This window comes from Lissotriton vulgaris, chromosome 9 (genome assembly GCF_964263255.1).
Source record: "Lissotriton vulgaris chromosome 9, aLisVul1.2, whole genome shotgun sequence".
NCBI classification, from domain to species: Eukaryota; Metazoa; Chordata; class Amphibia; order Caudata; family Salamandridae; genus Lissotriton; species Lissotriton vulgaris.
The window spans coordinates 865,318,771-865,344,502 of record NC_141697.1 but is presented as its reverse complement, the minus strand read 5'-3'; the positions used below and the strand labels follow the sequence as shown (position 1 = coordinate 865,344,502).

The window sequence follows — 25,732 nt, the reverse complement described above, 5'->3', positions numbered from 1 at the left end:
CTGCACCTGCTTGTTGCCTCCTTGCTGCCACAGGGTTTGGTGCAGATGGATGCTGCAGCGGCCTCCAAATCCTCAGCTCCAGCACCAGGTGTGTCAGTGCTTCACAGGGCTGCAGCCACAACACCAACTGACACCTGTGAGGCACATGACACACAAGGCAGTGTCTGGAAGAGCATCTTTCCATTCAACCCACCCTGCCAAAATACACTACAGGCTGTCTGTGGAGGTGCTAGCACCTCCCTCGACAGGAAACCTATTGTCCAAGCCTCCCTTGCTGTAGTTTCGTCCAGCTGCAGGAGGTCAGACTCGTGTCTGTGGCAGCAGCATCCATTTTGTGATTCTGAGGCTCTGTTTAACTTTAACCGGGTAAAGCAGTAACTACATGTCTTCTCCCTCTAGAAGGGTGGAATGCTACCCCCGCCACCAGAACTGGCGGGGGTAGTATTCAAAGTGTTTGACACCTTACACAGCATGTTTTGATAAAGCCAAACCAAAGTTAGCATAAACCGCAAGGATTATGATGCACTTAAGAGTATATGGTATGGCTATATTATAGAACAGCTATAAGGAGATGTTTCCGAAAGCTGCAGAAGGACTCAGCTCATGCTAGAGCACCCTCTCACATAAAAGTGATCAGCCTGTGGTGTCAGTTTGGATGGCCAGCCAGGGTGGCATAATACATGCTGCAGGCCCTGGATGCACCTATGCCGTGGGTACCTATGGTACACTATACAGGGGCTCACAAAGGTGACCCAATTCCCAATTATGTATGTACCTAAAGTACATGGAGTCCATTTTACAGAGAGAGCAGATAGCCTGGGGCCCTGAATAGCAGGATCCCAGGCCAACTAAGTCAAAAACCAGCTACACACTGGGCAAAAAGTTGGGGTAACCATATAGTCAGATATTCACCCTACTACATTCTCTGCCCCCCATGCATACATTGTAGCATTGTATCCGACCTACGACATCGTCGACTCTGTCTTCCAGCACTCAACATGGTTGAGTATGTTTCGTATATGTCGGTCTGCAGATGCAACATGCATGGCAATTTCAGCAATGTCAGCTTCTGTGTGAATGGTGCAATCTACCAGTTGGTGATGATCTGCACGTATATGTGTGAGGTCTATAGCCACATAAACAGTTTATTACATTGATGAAGAACATATTCGCCGTATTGACTCACCCAGCTATTCAAATGGTACTGAAGCTGTTTCTTGCTTGCCTGAGCCATGATCCATTGTGGTTTGCATTGGCATTGAAGTTGCTTTGCACATGCAGGACAGAGGGGAGGTCAGTGCACCTCCATCACCCCCCCGCACGAGTGGCGTGTGACCTGTGGCAGGGGTCTCAGCCACATGATGGCACCTGGTGTGGACTGGGTGGTGCTTTGTAATGGCCACCCATTGCAGGTGTATCAGCCACACAAAGGCAGCAGCATTCAGCATGGAGTGCAGGCTGAAGTGTAGGGCAACTGTAGAGCTACATTGCAGGCATGAACACATTTTTTGGGTTGGTGGACAGTGTCCAGCTGGAGAGTGGGATGTTGTTTGCTAAGGCACAGCTGTGCGTGGTGCAATTGTGTGGGTTGTCCTATCCGCCTGCCTCTGTATAACAGGGGTGGAGGCCTTACATGCATTACTATGTCATGATGAACGTGCAAGTGCTCCCGTCTGTGCTCAACAGTATGCTGCGCATCTGCAGTGTGAGATGGGTTGGCTGGCAAAGTGTCCATTAAAAGTAACTTGTGTATTTTAAGTATGTCACAGGTACTGAGCCTTCTGTAGACACACCTATCAATGTTTCTCACGCATCGAGTACTCACCCTCACACTTGTGCACCAACGCCAAAGGCACAGCAGTTGGTGAGTGCAGGGACATGGACGCAGTCATAGCTAGTCCACACAGCATAGGGGAGCAGAGTAGGTGGAAGTGGGGCTATGCAGAGACTGTGTAATGCAGCTGGGCCAGCAGAGGCAAAACCGCACCACCCCAGCATGCAGGACCAAAACGGCCTTCAGTTGTCTACCTGTGCTGACCACTAGATTCAGAGTGGTCAGGATCCAACAGTATAAGCTCAGGAGAGGTCAGGGATGTGTGGGGTTCTGGGAAGGCCGTCAGGGATGTCCAGATGCACTGTGAGTCATCGTGACGCGCCACAAGTTTATCCTATGTCTGTGTCCCCACTTTCACCAAGCAAAAGTTTGGCTGCAGGACTCTTTGAGTACGCCGTGGTCCATCTAGGTCTCTCTTTCACAAATCTGTGAGCGTAGTGTTCCGTCACAGGATTTTGTGTGTGACCATCTGAGTCATCCTTCTGTGATTATGGTTCATTGTGCAGGACCACGCAGGCACACTGAGGTTTGGCGTCAGGGTCCAAGTAGCTACAATGTTCCAGTCCTGTGGATCAGATGTCCATGGCCAACTTTTCAATCCCCTGGGCCTTGTGTCCCTAGTCCTCCTCCCAGTGGCATGGTACTGGTTACTGCACCACTTGCCACAGCCTGGGGGGCAGAGCTAATCCGTGCCTTCACATGGCCAGCGCATCACATCTGTTATGAGTGTAGTCTGTGGTTCATGAGTCCGTGGCTCGGAGGTGCAATGAGCATGCCTTTAGGTGCCATTGAATTGGGCTAAGGGCTGCAGCAGGTGTGTAGTTGTGCCACCAATCCCCAACATATGTAGCAGCTCAGCATACTATGAATGTATGTGCACATAGGAAGGTAGCTCCCGGCAGCGCCTTAGGCCAAGCATGTCTGCACTATTTTGAAGCTTAGCCACCACACATGTCACGTCATGTTGGCATTGCTCACAAGGGGACCATCAGTGATGATTTCTTCTTCTTACATGTGCTACTCACCCATGGGGGACACATGACATATGGCCATCACTTTCTGTACAATTCCAGGTGTGTGTACCTGCATGTGTATTGTCAGATGTTGATGTTACGTAGTGGTTCATATGGAATGACAGATGTGTCTCACTGGTAGCTATGAATGAGCCAGGTGTCAGTGTGTATCCTCATATACTTGTCTGTCCAGCTGTAGGAGGTGTCTGCACCCATGCATGGTCTCCTTTTTTAGATGTTGCTGTTTTGCATGTCTTGGTGGTGGTGGTGGTCCATTGTTTTTGGCAAGTAGCTGGTCAGCATAGTTATGGTTGCCCTTATTGATCTGTAAGTGGTACTTGTTTCCTGGCTGATGTCTTCTGACAGACAGATAAATGTTGTAACCCCATTAGACACCACATCTCCCTGTTACTCCAATTTGTCACCTATATTTCTTAATGGTCAACATTTCACGCCCCATTTCCATTATTGCACCCCAACTTCACGCCCCAATTTCATATGGTGGCACATCTCACACCCCATTTCCATCTTTGCACCCCAACTTGACACCCCAATTTCATATGGTGCCACATTTCACACCCCATTTCCATCTTTGCACCCCAACTTGACACCCCAATTTCATATGGTGCCACATTTCATGCCCCATTTCCATCTTTGCACCCCAACTTAACACCCCAATTTCATATGGTGCCACATTTCACGCCCCATTTCCATCTTTGCACCCCAACTTGATACCCCAATTTCATATGGTGCCACAGTTCACGCCCCATTTCCATCTTTGCACCCCAACTTGACACCCCAATTTCATGTGGTGCCAGATTTCACGCATCATTTCCATATTTCCAGACATTACATGCCCTCTTTGCAGCTCTAACCCGATTACACACATGCATCTTCGAGGCATGTGTTCATGAACCTCATTGACAGTATGGCCATCTGTGCAGATATCATTTGGCAATCATACAGCAACAATCTGCTTGCTAATATGCAGGATATATTTCATATACGGTCCCAGGTTCAATATCCGGCACATCTTGTGTGGGCTTCTATAGGAATTGTAATGGGCAGATTAGCAAGCCAATTTTCACATCTTTAGGGACATTTTCCTGCCGCAAAGACAGACATGTTTTTGAAAAGTGTCTGGATGATATGCACCATTGTATATTGGGAGGTTGCATGCACTATTGACATCCTTTACACCATTTCACACACTCCTAATTTAGAAGAATCACACAACGTACACACTCCAATATACCTGGATTGGGGCAATGTCAGCAGATTAAAAATCTCATCCTCATCACAAACAATACCCTAGTTTGCTTCTTTTTTTTTTTTTAAGTTTTTTTCCCCCTTTCATCCCGTGGTGGTGGGAAGAGGTAGACCATCAAGGCATACATCAAACAAGAACATAGAAAAGAAAATTATATAAGCATAACAAATATGATGAAAAATAATAATACAAATTAATTAATTAGTTTACAACCCATTTTTCAAATGGTGCCCAGTTCTTAGACGTGATTAGGCGTCTTCTCTTTCCTCTGAAGTCTCAAGTTTATACCAAGCCAGCATCCTGGCTTTCCAATGGCAAAAAGTAGGAGGTTCAGGATTTATCCAGAGCGACGTGACACAAAGTCTGATCATAGCCATAGAAAGCTTGTGAATGTCTTGTTTTTTCCAAAGCCGTTGAGTATTCATAGCCAGTAATTACCATTTCAGTGGATATTTTAACAGAAATTTGAGTAATCTGCATGAAAAAAAGTTTCAAGTTTGCTTCTATTGAACTCATGTGACACAACCTTTTGACATAGTGTAGCCTACGTAGCACCATGAAGAGTTTGGTGTCATACATTTCACACACTGCAGAGCATTTCTGTACTGTGGACACATTGCCAACTTCCATAGAGTAGTGTTTTCTATAACGACTTGTTGAGCCACGTAACTGTTTAATGAGTACAGTGCCCATGGCAGACAGTGTCACATAGACATGGTATGGTTTTGTGACACTTTATTTGACTGACGCCACATGTGTGGTCATTTGTATCTGACATGCATCAGAGGGTGAGCGTCACAATGTGACTGACTCAGTCAAAGAAATTGTTAATGAAACGGTCCCGCCGTGCAAGTCCTGCAGCATTAGGTGTGGGGTGTATAGCACCAGCCTCTTCTTCATCTTCATCTTCATCAGGTGGTTCTGGCACTTGGATCCATGGAGCTTTAGTACGGACACATATGTTGTGCAACACACAACATGCCAGGATGATTGTATTCACCATTTTGGGCCTGTACAGCAGGCTGCCACCTGAGATACCCAAACACCGAAACCTTGACTTTAATACACCAAATGTCCGCTCCACAATGGACCATGTGCGTCTGTGTGCCGCATTGTACTGCCTCTGGCCTTGGGTGGTGGGGTTTGGTACTGGTGTCATCATCCATGGTCCAAGTGCATATCCTTGGTCCCCTGTGACATATAAGGGAAAGCAGAATTAGTCATTGGTTGTGCTGGATGTGTTGTTGATGTTCATGGATTTGGGTGTTGGCATTTGTGTAAAGTTGTTTATCAAGTTGGCCATGTGTTGCAGCAGAATGCTTTAGTGCATGTTTGCGAATGATATTGGCTATCTGCTGTGACTCCATCCAACATCATTTTGGTGTGCAGCTCAGTTGCATGAGTGGCTCTTCTCCCATATGCCACTGATCCACCTAATGCACTGTCATTATCATTAGCTATGTAGGAGGTATGATAACACACAACACACACTTGACTTTCGGTGCTGCTGCATTCGGCAAGCCAGCAGCAATGCACAACACATGCTGTTTCCGGTCATAAGCTGAGCAGAAACCACAGTTAGCTACCCCTTACATGCATGGACCATTGTGCCTTGATAGCTTCACCAACAACATCAACTTTTGTAGATGCAACACCATCCACTACCTGTACTATGTGCTCCTTCCTGTCTTGGACTCCAACTCACATGCCATGAGTGCTCAACATACATTGTCCATGTTGATATATGACATGTCTGACATTCGGCTGACCACGGTTGTCACCACACAGATCCACAATGCAGGGCACACCTTAGACTTGTCATTATGCACAGCTAGGACCATCACGTTGGCACCTGTCTGCCCCCAGTCCGGAACATGTCCAAAAATCATGCATTGGGTACACAGTCAATGAACTGCAGAGCAGGGCTGCTACATTTGCAATTTTATGTCTGCAAATTTTCAAAGTAGACAAGAATACTTTCAATGGTGTACACTGCAACAATGAGATCACACACTTCTTTACGGTCACGCAACTGAGTCGAGACCTGTCCTTCCGCAAGCTGAATATTCAAACCATTAGCTTCCATGAATCTGTAGCCCACACCATACTCAAGGGACAAAAGCACAAGTGAGACGCTCATTGCCAAGACGTTGCTTGTTGATTATTCCACCCCTGACATCCTTGATGCTGTACCGGGAGGCTATGGGATCACAAGTTAGGATCATGTGTGACACGGAGGGATGGTCTAGCAATGAGTTAGAGACTTTCTTTCACATGCCGAATGGGAGAGGCAGACATGTCCAAATGTGAAGGATGTGTATCCACACTCAACATCATTGACAATAACAACACAGCATGCTTCCTGATTTTCCACACCACTGGCCCAGGATCTCACATTTGTTCATTTGCTGTAGGTATTCATAGAGCTAAATTGAGCAACCCATCACAAATTATTCATCATCATAGGGTATCGGTACATACACTTTGAAGATTTTGTGAAAACAGAGGCACCACTAGTCTGTGATGAGCTAATGGTGCACCACCTGACACAAATTAGACATTGCTTCCACACACCAAGCAGTCCACTTCCTGGTTGCATTCTTCACTGACATGACTAACATTGAATTGGCAATGCTTGTGGCCATTTCCATGGTCCTATCAACATAGTATCCCTTTTCACATGCCATGTCAAGTTCTAACAACATGCAAACCCAAACAAACAGTGACCCACAGGCAGTGTGATGATTTATGACAAGCACATTTGCTCTGGGTTTACATGATTGTGCAAGCATATCGGTTCAGGACTTTGACATTGCCTGCAGACAAGTAGAAACCTGCTTCACAGAGGCACTCAATGAGTTAGCACCAAGGTTCACTGAAAATGCCAGGACATCTATGACGTCTACACCCAAAATCAACAGGTACTCACACTAGGGACTGGCAATGGTGCAAAAAGATGACATGCCAATGGCCTAATAACTATTGTATCATAGTTAAGGTGGCTTACAAGCAATGACAATCCCAAACTTACGAACTGATCAAGATATTCCACGCAAGTTGTATGACACGTAAATCAATATGTCGGAATACTCATCTGCAAACATGTTTAGCTTACTGAAAGTCTTACAATGTGATGTGAGATTGACTCAGCCCACTCATACATCTGAGGGGTCCTGTAATGGATTATTCAAACTATTGACTGATGAGGTGGAAGAGATTACTGTCAAGTTTCATCTGGAGGATCACCAGGGCATGGGCAGCCTAACCACAGTGGATATAGCAGTCAAAGGAGTAACCGTACATAAGTTTTGAGCTCTAGCAACTAATGTGATTATGAAGCTAGCAACTGTTGGCATTACAGGCTAAATGCAGAAACCATCACACACAGTCATTCTGATGCAGGTAGATAACTGCATCATGCCATTGAGGTCATTCCTGTTCACCCACTCATTCTAATTATGTACAGTCCCCTTTGAATGTTAACAAGACATGGTCTGTACATTGAGATGTTATCTCACAGGGACCATGAGCTGCATCTTTGTTTGTGGCCCATTTTGACACTACCTTTCCTGGGTGATAGTTGATGAAAACTGAATTTATCTACAACTCAGCAACCATTGCACTTAAAAGGCCCTGCTACACATGTCGCAAACTTTTTTCCAAACTACACACTCCACTGAAACTGCATTGCTCTTGCCTAGTGTAACTCTGGGACAACGAGCCGCCGTGGGTCAGACTGATGCACGGATCCTGTAGCATTTCAGTGCAGCATTTGCCACCATCTCTCATGGGCTAATTCTCCTGTGATTGGAGTCATGTGGAGTAAAGACCTTAGCCCTTAGATGGATGATTAATTTAATTACATCAAGGGGCGTTCATGTGGTACATGCAAGATTTTCTTCTGTAATCACTACACTTCTACATGGTAACCCTCATGGCTGGCTATTGGACGCCAGACAGTTTGATCTTTATTTGTTACCACTTTCCTGCATTGGTTGTAGGTGCCCGGGGTCGCAATTGTATCATACACTGATGATACTCTGCTTATCTTCACACTGTTCCAATAGCCAGACCTCATCGCATGACAATTTGCTTCATGTATGGAATCAGTTGCTACATGGAGGGCTAATCAGTGCCTGTAAGTTAATGGCAGTTCACAAGAGGTGCTGCTCGTAGAAGGAGCGTCATTCGTATGGACATTTGCTTGGTGGCCTCATATACTTTGTTGACTCACAAATCACAATATAGACTGGATTTACTTTATCATATGGCATGATTTCACATTCCATATGTGAGCAGAATGTGTAAAGAAGCCGGGACATGTTTATGAACACTGCTAGTCCAGACTCGGATACATATTTGAGGCTCAATCTCAATATACCTACAGGTGTACCCAGTGGTCTGCATCTGCCTCGCATGCCTCTGCATCCTCCATGCAGCCTTCACAAGTTTCCACACATTGTTGTGTGCTACTGGGCCGCTGACGGTAAGTGACATGAAGCTGGACTACATTTGAACACTATATGGCAACATGTCAAACTCTGCTGTGGTATTCATCCTGCCTATCCAGCACAAGACATGCACAGTGGGACTTGTGTTGCAAGTTTTTTTGTGAGTGATGTTTCTCCATCACACATGCATGTTTCACACATCTCGCAACATTTGCTGGGGGGCAGGGGTGTACGTTTTACAGTGAGTTGGGTCAATGTATCTATCTGCAGTTCCCACAGTTCATGGTGTTAATGTGTCTGATGTGGGGTGATGTTGTTTGACATCTTGTATGCGATATTGTGACATGGAGATTAGCACATTTCTGTTTTGCATGTGTGTATTGCTGATGCAAGTGGTATGTTGGATTGGTACTTACCAACTAGGACTGCATTCCCATATGTCCCATCCTGGAAGAGCTGGTTAATGACTGACTGCTGGTAGATGTACAAATCATGCACACTCCCTGGAAACTTGGCAATGACATTTGTGAACAGTCCACGGTGGTCCTCTATCGCATGCACATTCATTGAGTGAGTGTGCTTTCGGTTTCAATATATGTGTGCACTGTCCGCAGGTGGCACTAATCGGACGTGTGTGCAGTCTTTAGCATCCAGAACTTGTGGGAATTCAGCTATGTCATGGAAACCCTGCTTGACCAGAAGCAGTTCCTGCACAGTGTTGGGGAAGTAGAGTTGCTGGGGTATCATGCTCATTATGCCATCCAACACAATAGGGAGAAATCTTGAAAAGGCTGCCTGTGAGACTCCGCCGAGTCTGGATGTTGTGGGTTGGAATGTCCCTGAGGCCAGGAAATGCAGCACAGCCAGCAGCTTTGTTTGGGGGGGGGATATTAGTTATCCGCTGGGTTGGTGGTGTCAGCCGGTGGGCTATGTGGTTCAGGATTTAGTCAATTGATGTCCGTTTGAGCCTGTAGTGGACTATTACATCCTGTGGATGTAGGTCTCCAAGGATGATTCGTCTGCGCATTGGCCGCCGTCGTCTTTGGCGCTGCCTTGGTGGGGGGCCAGGAGGCGGTTGTGGTGGTGGTGGTAGTTGTTGCCTTTGTGGGACTCCGAGCTGAATGATTACTGCCTCCATGGCATCTGCAGCTCCTCAGCTTTGTGGCGTGGCTGGCCTGGGCTGGTCTCCCTTTATTGGTCTCCTTTTTATCTCCAGTTTTTCTTTTTTAGAACTGGTTTTAGCAGTTCTTATTTATCTCCAACCAAGGGGCCTTAGCGCAATTTTTTTTGTCGCTAAGCAAGTCCAGACGATTGTTGCTAATAGTGTGATCGTGTGTTAGCAACTTTTTTCGTGAGATTTAGCGAGGGTACGCCTACCTCCCATACCATTAGCGATATTTATCGCTTCCATGATAATTTCCCGCTAAAGCAGTGATAGTGCCCTTGATAATATGCCCCCTAGATTTCGTGAGGTATCCACTTGGAGCATGGTGTGAAGGATATAAAAAGTGTGAGGCTCATCCAAGAAATCAGAGGTGGCTGCCTTAACATTGCGACACAATTGAATGTACGGGAAAATGTCCAGTGTGGATGCCGGCTCATCATTGTAGAAGTCAGTCTGGGATAAATAGGAGCCATCCCGATAAAGATCTCCCCATCGATGGAATTCACGCTTCTGAAGCAGAAGTCTGTACAAAGACTCATGAGTGACTGGTAACAATGGGACATAGGGAAGAGGTATGAGAGGAGAGTAGAGGAGGGCCTTACCTATCTTTCGGCCCAGCATCCGCCAGGCAGTGGAGGGGCACACCACCATAGAATTGGCAAGAGAGGGTGCACCAGAGGTAGAGCCCAAAAACAAGGAATGGGGGATAATGGTCATGTAACTCTGTTCCACTGCCAAATGAGGAAGGAGCGGAGTAGGTTTATACCAGTATCTGGCATGATAAGCCTGGGCAAAGAGGTAATACAGCTGCATGTCCGGGGCTTTAAACACCTCCATTGGAAAATGGCAATGTCAGAGTGTCACTTTGAAACCGAGGCTGCTTGCCCACCCATGCTAACCTTATCATCAGAGTTTTTAGTGCTTGAAAGAAAGAGCGGCTTAGTGGGAATGCTATGTTTAGGAATAGATATAAGAATTTAGGCAGTATCACCATTTTTAGTAAAGCAATGCGGCCTGCCAACATAAAGGGTCGAGAAATCCAGCAACTCATATGGTCAGTAAGTGCAGACAATGCCATGCAGTAGGTAGCTCATATCACATCCGTCCAATCACAGCAGATCACAATCCCCAAATATTTGAGGTTATACTGGCACCACTGTGGGGGGAAGTCCAGGACAAAAGGCTTGGTAGCTGGTGTTAGTGGAAAAAGTTGTGATTTCTCCCAGCTGATCAGCACACCCGACAGCCAAACACATCTGACAAATGCTTGGAGGACAACATTAAGACTAATATGGGGATTGTACAATAATAGGGTCATGTCATCTGTATAGAGAGAGATCAATAGATGTCTAGTAGGGTACTGAAGCACATGCTCACGGTGACATTGTTGAAACTTGGCATCTAAAGGCTCTACCACAAGAGCAAAGAGTAGGGGTGAGAGGGTACAGCCCTACTACATACCACAAGTGATGACAAAGGGGGGAAAACCGATCCATTAGCCCGTACTCTAGCGACTGGATGTGAAAAAAGAAGCGCAGCCCAGGCCTAGGAAGCCCTGCCCGATGTAGCACAGCCATTCTAAAATTCCACTTAATGGAGTCAAGGGCTTTGGTGGTGTATGAAAATGCTGCCACCTCAGCCAAGTCAGGATTGATATTGTGCATCACTGTGAACAAAGTCCGCAGATTGTGGGAAGTTGATTGACCAGGAATAAAGCCTGCTTGGTCCTGGCAGACTATGCGTGTCATAAGGAGGGATAGAAGATTGGCCAGCACATTGGCTGAAATGACATCATCCAAAATAGTAAGAGACAGATGTTTGTAGGACTTACATCAGGTGGTTTGCCTAGTTTGAGCACAGTGATGATCAGGGTTTTGCCTATAGAGGGGGAGAGTTCACCCTCCTTCCTTGCTTCTTAAAAAAAGGAGACCAACACAGGCACCAATAGGCAGTGGCGGCTAACCGAGGGAGTGCTGCAGGGCGGTGAGGCGAGGGAGGGGAGGGGCAGGGTGAGGGGTAGTGGAGTCTGACATACGACGGACAGAAGTAAGGTAAGGGATTAAATGAATAAAACAATTGACCTTGCCGCACTGCATCACAGAGTTGGAAATGCAGCGAGCGCAGGTAAATAGTTGAATTTATTTAAATACTCACCTTACTCCTGTCCGTTGTATGTTGGACTCCAGTACCCCCCCACCCTGCCCCACACCCACCTCACCCACCACCCGGCAGCACTCTTTCTGTGAGCCGCCACTGCAAATAGGTCCACATAAACCTTGTAAAAGTCAGCTGGCAGACCATCAGGTTCTGGGGACATACCAGCCTGCAACCGCATAATCACATCTCTGAACTCGTCGACTGTAAAATCTTGGGCAGAAATTTCCTTTGGGTATCGCTCAGCTAACTGAATGCTGTCCTCCAAATAGGGGTCCACATCAATGAGTTCATCCCTAATGGAAATATAAAGGGATCTATAGAATGAGGAGAAAGTAACGAGTATACCCAGGGTATCAATATGCACCTGTCCCATATCATCTCGGACCCCCAACATTTAATTGGGTGAAAGCTGTCACTGGGTCATTGTGGCAAGAGTATGTGCCTGGCGCTCATCCTCCCAATATGCCTGACCTGTGGCATACTTGTTCCATTATAGGCTTTCTCTCTCAGTGAATCCCTAGAATTCAGATAATACTGTCCTGAAATGCTGTGTCAATGTTAGATCATCCGCGCCACCCAGCAGAGCTTCTAGCTGATTGAGTTCACCCTCCATTCAAGCTAAATGATTGTGCAGGGAGCATAGTATTCCCCCACTTTTGGCAAGACAGAATCACTGAATTGTGACTTTAAATTAACCCTGGGCTAAGTACTTCGCTACGCCCACGGAGTGGGCGTAGTGTTGCCTACTTCGCCCTTTGCGAAGTAGGCATAGCAGGCAACACTACGCCCACTCTGTGGGCGTAGCGAAGTTGCCCGCCACCCGCCTCCCTCCCGCCTCCCTAAATACTTAAATGAACTTTTAAAAATGAATAAAAATCACTTACCCTGTCCGCTGTGTCCCCGGGGCTCCCTCTTGTAATCGCGCCGCCGTCTCGGATACTAATGCGCATGCGCGGCCGCCCGCGCATGCGCATTTCTCACGAGAAATGCGCATGTGCGGGTGGCCGCGCATGCGCATTAGTATCCAAGACTGTGGCGCGATTACGAGAGGGAGCCCCGGGGGACGCAGCTACAAGGTAAGTGGTTTTTATTCATTTTTAAAAGGTAATTTAAGTATTTAGGGAGGGCGGGAGGGAGGCGGGTGGCGCGTAGTGGGGCTACGCGAAGTGCGTAGGTGGGCGTAGTTTCTCGCCCACTTCACGTACCTTCGCGTCGCCCCACTACGCCTACTACGCCCAGGGCTACTTTAAACACCTCGCAAATGGCCCCAGCAAAGGCACTGAGTCTGCGTTTCAAGCAAAGTTATAAGAAATGTCTTGCCAAAGTTCTTTCTAAAATTGATTATCTAGGAGTAAGCATGAGACAATCACCACTTCATGCCAATGGGAGCCTGGGTAGGAATGACCAGGATGGGTAGGGCTGGAGAGTAGTCAGAATACGTATGTGCAAGATGAGAAGCCTCCTGCATCCAAGGCCCCACTCCCCTGGAAATAAGCGAACTGGTCCAATCTTGACTACCTCCCATGGATTCCTGAGTGGAAGGTGCCCTCTCTGTCCTTCGGGTGTAGTGTTCTACAAACGTTGAGCAAGTCGCGCACTTCCATAATATCCCTGAGATGATGAGTAACGATGCTGCGATGTGCTGGTGAGGGGTGGGAACTATCAATTGCCACATTTAATGCTATGTTGAAGTTGCTGCCTCACAATACTAAATGCAGGCCTTTACCTGTAGTTTGGCCCCAAAGTCAGTCAAAAAAAGTAGGGTCATCTGTGTTAGGCCTATAACAATTGACTATTGTGATGGCATCAGAGTGCAATCTTACCCACATGATCGTATATCAACCTTGCGGATCACCTATGTACCCCTGTGGAATGTACGGCACCCCCCTGTGGATGAACATAACTTTCCCCCTAGAAAAGGAGGAGTATGTGGAAAATTGTCTGTGGGGTGCCTACCTGGCCACGAAGGTCGTACCTGTAGATACACTCAAATGAGTCTCCTGTGAAAGTCTATTGTGCATGCTCTGTCTATCCATGTAGAACAGTATGTGACATTGTTTGCGCGGGTTCCCAAGCCCCCTAATGTTCAATGTGATGCATTTATATGGTGTTTGGGAGGGGATAGCATTTGTGCTAGTCATGCTAAGCATGCTAAGGTGGGTAAAACGAGCAGATGCAGCAGTAAATAGGCGGAGAGCCAGTGAGAACAAGACAGCAACACTGAACAGCAAAATGCATGCAGTAATCAGCACAGTAAAAAACGGCAACCATCCCTCTTCCCCCCACCCACATTGACAGCCCAATTCCATCAGGAATGCATTCCCTCCCAATCATACACTCCTAGAGACTGAAGTAGAGAAACAAACATAGATGGTCCCTAGTAATGCCACTAACCGGGCCCAAATAAGAGAGAAACCAATCAAATAACTTCAAAATGAAATAAAAAACAACACAATTAACATAGTCGGGGTAACCTGCAGGGACCATCCAGAGAGCCTGCAGTGTTCATCAACATAAAGACAAAGGTGTCCGGGGACCTCCAGATCAGTCCCATACAGAATAAAGTGATGATGAGGTAAGGGCCTCAATGGGCCAACAAAGGCGCCCCTGCACGGAAGTGCTTGGTGAACGGAATGTGAGCAGAGTAAAATCCCATAAATATGGCTGGGGTCTTAGGGAGAGCAATTTCAGGCCAGGTACAATTCTGGAGAAGACGCCAGGATTAACTCTGTGCCTGGGGACTCACTGTCTCAGCTGCCAGTGCCCCGCGGAGGAGGGGCCAACACCAAACCTTGCCTGCACCGTGCCCTCTCAAGTACCTACCACCTCCCGCGGCATGGGATGCCAGGATTACCTCTTGCCTGGGGACTTACTGTCCCAGCTGTCACTGCCACGAGGAGGAGCGGCTTACACCGAACCTTGCCCACGCTGTGCACTCTTAAGCGCCTGCCACTTTCATTCAAAATCACATCATTCACCAAGAAAAAAGTGAGGGCTAACCATGTCAAAAGAGTCACATTCCTACATCAAAGCATTCACTCTACAGCGTGGAGAAACCTGGCTCATCATCTATGGAACAGGCCCGACGCTTCGCTCATGGACCTGTCACATCTCTGCTCTATTATATGCAGGAGATGTCTTGCTCTTATGAAGAACTGCAAGGGCGAAAAAACCTTGTTGATGCATTTTTAAATTTTATGAATGGGTTTGATCTGGATATAAATATGTCCAATATGTGTTTGGGATATGTGACCCAAACCAACAAGTCAAGATCCCTGTCGATAAGAAACATAGGGGCATATTAGGAAGGGCCATATCGCCGCTTTAGCTGCACTTTTTGCCGCTACAGCGGCGATATTTTTATCGCCATATTAGCAAGCTGTCGCTAACAGCAGTTAGCAACAGCTTTTAGGCGATAGCGACCCGTTTGGAGGCCCACTTTGCATGTCAGCGATATTTATCGCTATATGACATGCAAAGTGGGCGTACCCAAACTGTTAGCGACTGAAAGCAGTCGCTAACACGGCTATCGCCTATTAGCAAGGCAGGCTGTGCGATTAAACAAAAAATTGCGCTAATCGCGATTATCACCAGATTCTAACGCCTGCTCAGACCATTACTTAACCTGTTTATCCAATAGGAGGTGAATATTCAGGTTAAGTCCCCATTAGCGTTAATGCCTGAATATCGCGGGATTTCCAGCGATATTCACGCATTAAGCCGCTATCGCCGGATATATTATCGCATTAGAGATAAACGTTGCTAATACCATGTTATCTCTGTGATAATATCCGGCGATAGGCGGCGATAAAAAAAAACGCACTAAGCGCGTTTTGTGGTAAATACCACATGTCCTTGCTGATATGCCCCATGGTAACTGGCAGGATTCGTGAACTTTCTTACTTAGGTGTTATGTTTGATTCTGCCTTTAATTGGTCTCAGCTGCTGAGCAAGAGGTGAAGACTTTTCTCATAGTCGTTGGGTTTAGCTTTTAACTTTGTTGCAAAGGCGGCAGGCCATGCACATCACATGACTGGGGGCGCATAAAGGAACTTGCGGAAGCCTGCGGTGTGAGCTGTTTTGTCTGCCAGCAGGAGGCAGAGTCACGTACAACACGCATCTGGGGTCGCATTAAGGAACTTGTGGAACCACGTGGTACGCACCCGGGCCAAAATCTGGCTTGTCATCACATGCTTGTCATCACAGGTTAGACAGTGAAGTGGGCCACCCCTCTTTCATTTGCCAGGAAGTTTTTTTGTTCCAATGTTCTTTATTGTTTTAATAAAAGAATACAGATAATTAAGATTATATAGAATACAATACAACAAGTCTTATAAATCATACCACTATGAGCAATACATAAATAGAAATATATTTCATGTAACAAATAAGTCAAATGTAATACCCAAATAATTAATTAAGAAGAAAAAACAATTTCATGAAAGAGGTTGTATTGCTTATAAATAAATTATGCAAATAAAGAAGAGAGAGAAAGGGGAAGAAAGAAAAGGAAAGTAAAGACCAAGAAGAGGAAGAGAGGAGAATAATCAAGAGAATAAGCACGAGATGGGGATGCCTGCTTGTTTGAGACAAATAGCTTAAGAGGAAAAAACAAAAGGAAATTGAGCCACCAGCCCTTGCAAAGCCAAGTCCATGTATCTATCCAATGACCTTCAAACCACACTAGAAAAAGACGGCGTATAGTGCCTGTCTTCAACCAAGGTATGAGCCCCTCGCAGAAATGATACCCAAGCCCACCAAGTATGGTACAGTACTGAATTAAACGATTTCCACTCTGTTAATATAATTTTAACAGCAATTGATATAAGCAAGTCTAGCAATTGCATATCCATATCATCAAGCGGTAATGGGGTAGGTGCAGCCCATGGGCCTAATAAGATTAAAGCTATTGCGAGCCCAAACTTAATACCAAAAATTAGCAGTAAGTGTTTGTGGATAAATTTCCAAAAAGGTTGCAATATCGAGCATTCAAAAAACATATGTTGATGGGTTCCAGCAACTAGTTTGCAACTCCAACAAACATTGTTATCTTTAAGTTTTAGTTTATGTAGACAAACCAGGGTCCAGTGTAGGAGATTCAGAGTAAAAATTTTTGATTGAATAAGAGAAGGAGCAATCTTATTCCTTAGCGAAAACTTCCCTATGAGCTGCCAGGTTTCCCAGTGTGATATTTTTAAAAATATCATGTTCAAAATGGTGTAGCAATTTCTCTTGTGTAACAAGATGAAAACTTATACATCTTGGAGGCAATATGACCTGATCTGTAGCACATAGAGTGAAGCAAAACGATAGTTGACCTCGGATAAAAAGGTATTTTAGATAAAGCTACCTTCAGTTTCAGAAAGGAATACAAATCCATATTACTGAGATTATACACTTTAGCTAAAGAGGAAAAAAGAATCGGGTCTTGCCTAGAATCATAAAGGTCTTTCACCAACGTTATACCATTCCTCGACCAGGAAAACATTGTACCAGAGTCAATATCAGTCACAATTTTAGGATTATGCCATGGAGAGGACTAACTGGATTTATGAATTGGGTTAGAAACCTTTTTGTCTATGCATTTTAATGCATTAATTGTATCTGAGATAATGCTACTTGAGAACTGAAGGGTCAACGGAGATGCGGTCATAAAAGTAGAAGTGGGAAGAGGAGAGCACAACTCTCGTTCAATAAAGATCCAAGGAGGGGTGTGGTTGGAATCCGGTGCAAACCAGAGAGCCCCTTCGGACGCTAAAAAGGCAGTTTGATACAAGTTCCACTCCAGAAGACTGCATCCCCCCCAGGACATAGGGTTTCCTAAGATGTTTTATGCTATTCTAGCGCGTTTATCACTCCATAAAAAGTTTGAAGTAAGAACCTCAATCTCATGGAAAAAGGATGAGGATAGCTTCATAGGCAGCAACGAAACAAAATTAACAATGTGAGTGATGTTCATCTTCAAGGTTTAAAAGCGTCCCCACCAGGAAATGTATTTAGGCGACCACGCATTCAATAGGTCTTTAACCTTGGCTATGATAGGAGGTTCATTATATGAAATAGTATCCAACATATTTTTACAGCACCAAATCTCTAGATACTTAATACGCATTGATTGCCATTTAAACCCTACATTGCCCATGTGAGAAGGGAAGCATAACGCTTTCAGGGGAACCATTTCCATCTTATCCTCATTCAGAGTATACCCTGAAACAAGAGAACATTTTCTAATAGTGTTGGAAATGGCAGGGATCGCCTTCACGATATCCTCAGAAAAAATAAGCACGTCATCTGCATAAGCGGCCGTTTTAATGGTCTGTGAACCAAATTGAAAACCTCTAATGTCCTGATTGAGGTTAAGTAACCGAAGAAGTGGGTCTATCGACCGAAGAAAAAGAAGAGGAGACAATGGACAACCTTGCCTAGTGCCCTGGTAAAGATCAAAAAAGGAGATGTAGCCCCATTGATCCTAATATTAGCTTTAGGTTGAGCAAATAGGGACATTACCATATTAATAAATGAATCTCCAATATTATGAGATTGAAGAACTTATTGTAGGAAAGGCCAAGAGACGTTATCAAAAGCCTTCTCGGCTTCGAGGGCAATCACTTCTGAAGGAAGGGCAGAAACTTTCACTTTTTCCAGGATATGACAAAAAGTTTGAATATTATCTCTAGCCAACCTTCCTTTAACAAATACAGTCTGGAAGGAGTGGTTAAGAGTGGGGATATGGCCCTCCAAGCGTTTAGCCTGAATTTTGGCAAAAATCTTAGGTTCCATATTTAGAAGAGAAATTTGGCTGAAACCTTTAGGGTCCGAATGATCTTTTCCTTCCTTAGGAATTACAACAATAGTGGCCTCCACAGCTGAGCCAGAGACCTTGCCAGACGAGACATAATTGACAAAAACATCTTCGAAATAATTTAAAAAAGAAGATAGAAAAGTCTTATAGAAGGCAATAGGGAACCCATCAGGTCCTAGAGCTTTCCCTGACCTAGTGGCTCTAATGGCTTGAATTATTTCTCCAGCATCAATTGGTTTCCCCAAGTCAGCCATGTCTGAATCAGCAATATTTTTTGTTGGAATAGAGGCCAAGAATTGTTGACATGTAGCTAGGTTACACTGAGCTTTGGGTGTATATATTTTTTTTATAAAAATCACAGAAAACCTCAAGAATGTCCTGAGTATGAAACTTCCTGGAACCAGAAATATCATGGATAAAAGAGATCTGAGCCGTTTTAACATTTGTATCCTGATATTTTAGTGGAGCAGCTAGCATCTTACCTGCGCAGTTACGTAGCTTTAAATGTTTAGATTTTTGCACCTGAACCCCAATGTGATCCCTTTTGGTAACTATGTAGTTGTAAGAATATTTTTGGTTTTTGATCTCTCATAGAAGGGATTTGTCCTTAGAGCCTCTATATAAGATCTTTTTACTTTTAATTTCACCACCCAAGGCAATGAGTGATCTTCTAATATCAGTGTTCCTTTTTACCATTTTTTTATATGACCCCTAATAGTACATTTAAAGGCATCCCACAAGACTACTGAGGAGCTTACTGAATACACGTCTTTGAAAAAATTATGAATATCTACATTCAATTGTTTAGCTTCCTCATTATCATCTAAAATGTCTGGTTTCAGGCGCCAAGGCCCCGATCTATGATTATCTGTAAAGTTAAGAAGAGTAAACGAAACCGCCGCATGATCAGAGACAAGAATTGGATGGATCGTCTCATTAGTAGTATGTTTCAAAAGTGCTGCGTCCACTAAGAGATAATCAATATGAGAAAAGGTAGAATGTGAAGAGGAGAAAAAGGTGAAATCACTACCATTACGGTTATGCATTCTCCATACATCCAGAAGATGATGAGAAGAGCACATATGCAGCAGTTGTTTATGCGCTCTAGGCGGATGAAAATTACAAACCGATTGTCTGTCTAGAATAGGATCCATAGGAAGAATGAAATCCCCGCCAACAATCACTTTAGCATTTTGAGGGATGCCAGAAAGTTTTTTACGAATAGCACGCTAGACAGATTGATTGTCATTATTGGGGGCATAAATATTCATAACTTAAAACTCAGTCAATCCATTAGACAAGCGAGAAAGCAGCCATCTGCCATCTGAATTGTGCTCTGCAGCCACAATAGTTAGACCAGAATTCTTGGAAATCAACGTTATAACCCCATTTCTTTTACCAGATGCTTCAGAGCAAGCTACATCCCGGACCCATTCTTCCGTAAGAATAAGGCTTCTTTATAAGCAACCTTAGTTTCTTGAAGTAAAACAATATCACCAGACAAGCCATTACAGTAGACTAGAATCTTGGCCCTCTTAACAGGATGATTTAAACCATGCACATTAAGTGAGAACACATTCAGACCAGACATAATGGACAGAAAACAACATCAATAAGCAAATATGACGTATGATAAAAGGAAAGGCACATTGATTTCAACTTGGATATAACAGTAAATAGAAGATTAAAAAAACATAAAGAATTGACCGAAGCAGGAGTCCCCAGGAAATAAAAAACAAAGAGCGAGCAAAAGCTATAAAAAATAGAAGAATAGCGACAGAAAGAGCAAGAGGAAACTTAACACAAAAGAGAAAAAAACCCACCTGGGGATGTCAGTAATAGACAAAATGCATGGGAGGAGAACGTGAAGGAGCAACCAAATAGGTCAGCACATACGTCTCAGCTTACTGAACAACAAATATAATGCATTAAGCAGCAGAACCACTAGAATGACAAAAAAACAACTAAACATTTGAATTTAAAGAGAGACCTGTACAAAGTCATTCTGTTAATTAATCAAAGACACAAGAATGGATAATATATATTGAATTGAAAAGTAATACCTAACAGCATCTAATAATTCTCAGAACCATTCCTTAAATTTGAATATTAGATAAATCTGGTTATACAGACTAAGATGATAAGCTACTCTGAAAATTAGAGAATATGTAGAGAAATGATCAATTAATGTAACGGGAAAAATTGATTAAAAACATCTTTTAAATACTAAAGGTAACCTAAGGGTAAGTATAAGACAGTAATCCATTTCTATCCGTAGAAAAGGGAATATACATACTAAGAAATAAGTACTGATATACATAGCGTACTATTATCCCAAATAGTTCATTGTTTATGTCTATGAATAAGTCTACATATAATAAATTCATATGTTAAAACATACAAAAGAAATGCCAAAAGATAATAATAGGGTGAATATCACAAATGAAGACAGACCACAACAATACCCTTCTTCAGAGACAAAAAGTAATGAAAAGACCGACATATAACACATAAAAAAGAAAGAGAAAACATATAATACAGGATGAACAAATCCAATTACAATGTCTGGATTAACATGAACATAAACTAAACGATGAAAGAGGAGACATGAATCATAAAAAATGGAGAGTAAAAAACATATATATAGAGAGAATGAATATATACAAAAACAAACAGACAAGAAGACATACATAATAAATATACATATAAAACAATAAATACTAAGAGATTATTATCCTGGGATTGAATGAAGGCTTCTGTAAAGGAAAATTACTAGCATCATGAGAAGAAAACAACAGCAGCCAAATATCCTAAATCACTACTGGACCCTACATCCAAATTTTTGACAAAGCAATAAAACTTACAAGGATCTGGAAAAGCACAAATGAGCATTAAACCCACCACAAAGACCTGGAAAAGCACAGATGTGCATTAACCCAACCACCTGAAAAAGAAGTGATTAAGAATTAGATGTACCTGCAGGAGAATCCGAATCCATTCGAGACTCAAACTGATTGTCCAAAAAAGTGGACACATCCGCTGGCTCATAAAATATCTGGGTGTGACCGCTAAAAGTTATTCGAAGGGCCAGCAAATGAAAATGAAATGCTCATCTCTTGAAGTCTTCTTCTTCGTAGATTTAAAAAACCTTTCCGTTGGATGACTGTATCTCAGGAAAAGTCTTGAGAGATAGCGATTTTATGGCCATCCCATTGCAGCGATCTAATTCTCTTCATGTGAGCTAAAATTTGTTCAGAATGCTGGTGCCTTAAAGGTTTAAATATGACTGGTCTTGGATGTGACCGAGATTTAGGTTTAAACATAGGAGCCCTATGGGCACGCTCTATTTCAAACTCTTTGTGAAAGGAGATGTGTAGCGTAGTGTGAATCCACTTGAGGAAAAATTCTAACATGGATGGAGCCACCTTCTCGCAATCTTCTGGCAGCCCAAAAATACGGAGGCTGCATCTCCGATTCCTATCTTCCTGCTCCGTGAGATTTCTTCTCAGTGAGTTTAAGGTTTGCTCCATACTCTGCATCTGTTTGGACTGTTTGTGCGTGGGATCCTCAACGGCTCCAATCCGGGACTCTGCATTAGAAACACGTAGCAATAAGCTTTTAAGCTCATTCCTGATGGCCGCCACTTCCACCTGGAGTTAATCCGTGTTCGTTTTAGTGCCCTGCACATTCTCATGAACTGAGTTGAGGCGAGAGAGAATGGTATCCAAAATAGCCCCAGATTCTGGTTTGTCTTTAGTTGCTAATTCCAGCGTGGGAGAGGCTTGTTTGGATCTCTTTAAATAACCTTTAGAGTCCTTATACTTTGAGGAGCCACCCATACTTTCTGCATTGAAGGGAGGCAAAAAGGCCAGTGAATTAAGGATTATACAAAATCTGTGACTCCAAAGGAGTACCTAGAGACTACCCCTCAGTGTTCACAAAATAAAATAGTGCACAATGTGTCTCACCTTAATTAGTTGAAGTTAAAGCTCTCCAACTGGCATAGCATAACGTGAAAGCACCAGAGACAGAAGCCCCATATTCAATTCACTTCTGAAATTCTGCTCTTAAAAGAAAATGCATAGAGCCCATTACATGTCGCCATCCACAGCCTTCTACACTTGTCAAAAAGTCTCATTTGCCACAAAAAGACATGAAGGAGTCAGCAAGGCTACTGTAGAGGCATCTGAGGTCATAAAGTATCTACTTTGTGGTAGCCCGACCAGCATTATTCATATAAATATACACCATTGCTTGAGCAGGCATTCATTAAGAAGGAGCGCCCACTGGAACTCAATTGTGTATATATAGCAAGGTCCGGTGACAGAAATCTCCTCAATGTAGGCATAATACATTCTTGCACCTCCACACAGGACCTCTCAATGAGGCAAGGGGAATTCCATATACAGGCACCATACCTCATAAGCAGTGAGAAAGTGGAAAGCAGTAGGTCACTACGATGCCGACTTCTCAAGAATGGCAGCCTCTCAGCAAAATTCTACCTGCCCCGCCACTTTGTACAGCCTCTGTGAGGAGAAAACCTCAAAATCGCCCACATGTCCAGGAGCAGTCCAGTGTGTCAGAAGGTTCATCCAAACAGGTCCTGCGATGTTCTGCTGCAGATACCTGAAATCCAGATAGCGTAAAAATTAGCTTAGTGCATCCGGAGCCGATAGACCATCTCCGTGATCGGCCGGAGCTCAGGACAGCGCAGCCATCTCGATTGCGTGCAAGCCACGCCCCCCCTCCCCCCATTTGGCAGGAAGTTTTGTGTATTTTTGGGGGTAAAAAATGTGGAGAGCACTGCTGCAGATCGGGTATCAGACTCTGTTGGGGGAGGGGCTTGTGTTCCAGATGTGTTTCTAGTGATTCTGTTGCCAGCTCACTTGATGCGCATCGTGTGGTTCCTATCGTCAAAAGGAAGGAAAAGGGTTGTGGACACATGAATCGTAGGATGATAGATCCCTTTTCTACTAAGTTAACTTCGTCTGCGCTTCAGACCGACCTGGAAACCATCAAATCCGACATTGTGAATCATACGAGTGAGAACCTTAGGATGACCCTGGAGCCGTGTCTTCACCCATTCTTATCTCGTCTAGAGAGAATAGAAAACAATATGAGGGAAAAAATGTGTAATTTTCTTTCTGGGTGGTGCAAAGGGGGCTAATCTGGCTGCAAGACATCATGGTCTTATATTTTAACACCCATTTATTAATCCTGTCCCTATTAATCAAAGGTTGTCTGTTGGGAGAGAAATTGCTCCATAGGCCTCAATGCTTCTAACAGTATGGGGAGGTGTGGTCACTAGAGCTTATTAAATCCTAGCACAGTGCAGCGACTAGCAAAGCTTGTGGGTAAAGCATGGGCCCTGCCCCACCTAATAATGCAATCACTTTAGGGATGGAACAAGGTGAATTAGATCTACAGCAGTCTGCCACCTACCTCTGGTGGCTTGCCCCTACATTCTAGTTTTGGCAGATGTGCAGAGGAGAAAAGACAATATCTCAGAAAGCAAGAAGCAGCTTATGAACAAAGTGGTCAACTGACTGCACAAGAACACCAATAAAAGTCTGCAAGTGTTTAATGAAGTTTTATTTGTATGCAGGGTGAGCTAGGAGGTCCCAATTTTGAAGGAGTTTGAGGGGTGGCTGTGTAATTATAAATTTAAATCAATCAATCAATAAATAAATCAGGGGTTTCTAAAGCACAGCTACTCGTCCGTGCGGTTCTGAAGGTGCTGTGGGGCGGTTGCAAAATCCATCTGAGCACTGGTTTCATTCAAAGAGTCAAGTCTTGTGTTTTTTACTGAATTGGGACAGTGATGAGAATTGCCTGAGGCGGTGTGCATAGTGTTCCAGGTCTTGGCAGCGAGGTAGCAGAAGGATCTGTGGGAATGTGGCCTGTGACAGTTGGGCTGAGCAGAGTGGTCTGCTGGGTGCACAAAATAAGACGCGGTGGTTCAGGTATGCTGATCTGGCATTGTGAAGGGCCTTGTATGCATGGATAAGGAACTTGAAGGTTCGTGGGTGAGAAGCTTGAAAAGACCATGAATGGTGAGCCCCCTGCTACAGTTATATCATTTCAGGATGGTTGTCCCCGGGGGTGGTAAGAGATCTTCCTCCGGGTTTTTGTTACTGGTGTCTCAACATTGTTGGACCTCCTTCTGGTCCGAGAGTGCCATCTTGTGCAGGCCCCTCCCATTCAGAGTTGCCTGCCCATTTAGCAATGCTACATCATTTGTCAGCATTCTGTGATTGCCTTGGGGTACAATGTGAGGGAAACTCTGATTTAGATTGTTTATCCTGTAGGTCTGAGAGCAGCTGTTAACAGTGGACATGAGGGGGTGTCCCCCACTCCAGTACCTCAATTACAACCAGGTGTCTCAATTGTTAATCAGAGTGGATTAGATCATTCTTTTGGTAATCAAAGGCCACTGAAAATTCACAATTGGAATGTTGCTGGTCTGGCCAAAAAGCTGACGAATCATAGTTGGCTGGAATATGTCCAGGTCTTCGATGTGGTCCTGCTTCATGAAACTTGGTCGATCAATACATTTTTTTGCGGTGGCTACTCCTCTATTTCAGTCATGGCAACTCCCTTACCTGTCAAACATGCATGGGCAGGGCTCAATGCCTGGTTTACAACAGCTCTTGGATATAGCATCACTGTGCTACACACCAATTCTGATTTAATAAAGGCTTTCTTTTGGTATGGGATACTTTATTTAAATAGTCTTTTATAGAAGTCAATAATAATAATTTCACATGTGTTCCCAATCCCAATTTTACTCAGTTTTTTTATTTTTTTGATCAATCTAAAGATGAGTTGCGATAGAGTAATATAAGATTAAATGTGATACTAGCTGTGGTTTTTAATGCCAAATTAGGCAAATATTTCACCATTTATGTTGAAAATCTGTTTTCAGTAGATATGCAGGGTTGCACTACTCAGGGACAAGATTGTAAGGGTTATTGGTTGTCTATTTTTGTCTAAAATGCTGATTAGTGTAATGCTATGGAGATTACAGAGGTGTCTTTTGA

General features: G+C 44.1%; 1 protein-coding gene and 1 long non-coding RNA gene across 2 annotated transcripts in view; one reads left to right on the top strand and one right to left on the bottom strand.

Annotated features, from left to right (window-relative positions):
* LOC147692382 (cytochrome P450 2G1-like) overlaps positions 1-25,732 on the top strand; it is a 691,661-nt gene that overhangs the window by 27,191 nt on the left and 638,738 nt on the right. The window lies entirely within an intron of this gene.
* The window catches only part of LOC147692383 (uncharacterized), a 228,443-nt gene continuing 207,678 nt past the window's right edge, over positions 4,968-25,732 (bottom strand). The window contains exon 3 of the long non-coding RNA XR_015300029.1: positions 4,968-5,308. This is a non-coding gene — a long non-coding RNA (uncharacterized LOC147692383). The remainder of the gene's footprint in view (positions 5,309-25,732) is intronic.